This window comes from Tiliqua scincoides, chromosome 6, assembly GCF_035046505.1.
Source record: "Tiliqua scincoides isolate rTilSci1 chromosome 6, rTilSci1.hap2, whole genome shotgun sequence".
Lineage (NCBI taxonomy): Eukaryota > Metazoa > Chordata > Lepidosauria > Squamata > Scincidae > Tiliqua > Tiliqua scincoides.
Window position 1 is genome coordinate 56,673,344 of NC_089826.1, and position 866 is coordinate 56,674,209.

At 43.2% G+C, this 866-nt stretch overlaps 1 pseudogene; it reads right to left on the minus strand.

The window, feature by feature from the left end:
* Nucleotides 1-445: 445 nt before the first annotated feature.
* LOC136656183 (5S ribosomal RNA) lies at nucleotides 446-565 on the minus strand (annotated as a pseudogene).
* Nucleotides 566-866: the final 301 nt, after the last annotated feature.

An 866-nucleotide genomic window follows, 5' to 3' on the forward strand; every position in this document is an offset into this window, starting at 1 on the left:
GCCTAAGCTATGTATAGCCACAGTAGCAATTTTCTTTTTTTAACGCCAGTTTTTTATTGTGAAGAAAAATGGCATTTTTAAAGATGGTGTGGGACATACTTCCTTCCTCTCCTTATGTCTGTGCTCCATAATCACTTCAATTGATCAAGAACATGTAAACCCTGAACTGCATGAGCCTGGAGATAAAGCGAGCTGAGAAGGCAGTTGCTCACTTGCTTGCCAGGTTTACAGTAATGCGGGGAAAGCTGAACTAAAACAAACAGATCATTTTAAAAGTGAAAAAGAGAACTCAGATCTTGGAAGAATTACACTGTGGAAAATTTCACATGGATAAATGTGGGAAAGAAAACAAGATGTGCCACTGCATGGGCAGTCAGAGCTGAGCATAATCTGCATGATGATGGTTGAAGGTTGGCAACCTTCAGTCTCGAAAGACTATGGTATAAGCCTACAGCACCCAGTATTCCCCGGCAGTCTCCCATCCAAGTACTAACCAGGCCTGACCCTGCTTAGCTTCCGAGATCAGATGAGATCAGGCATGCGCAGGGTAACAGTTGCTATCTGCATACAAGCACATAAAATCCAGACACTTGGCAAATTTGAACACCCAACTCTTTCTGAACATGAAGTTCCCTCTTGTTAACACGGGTTCATTTATATTAATGCTGCTAAATCGGTCAATACAATTAAGGTTATTTTTTTAAAGTGTGCATTCGTGGATAGTCTAATCCCATGAAGTGCTGGTACTGTGTTGTATAGTGGTGCCAAAATGGCTGCTGCAGTATCCCGTGGGGCCAGAGCAGCCACCAGAATCTCCTTGGGATAAAGGAAAATCAGCCAGTGCATCTCCTCGGATCTGCTCCAGC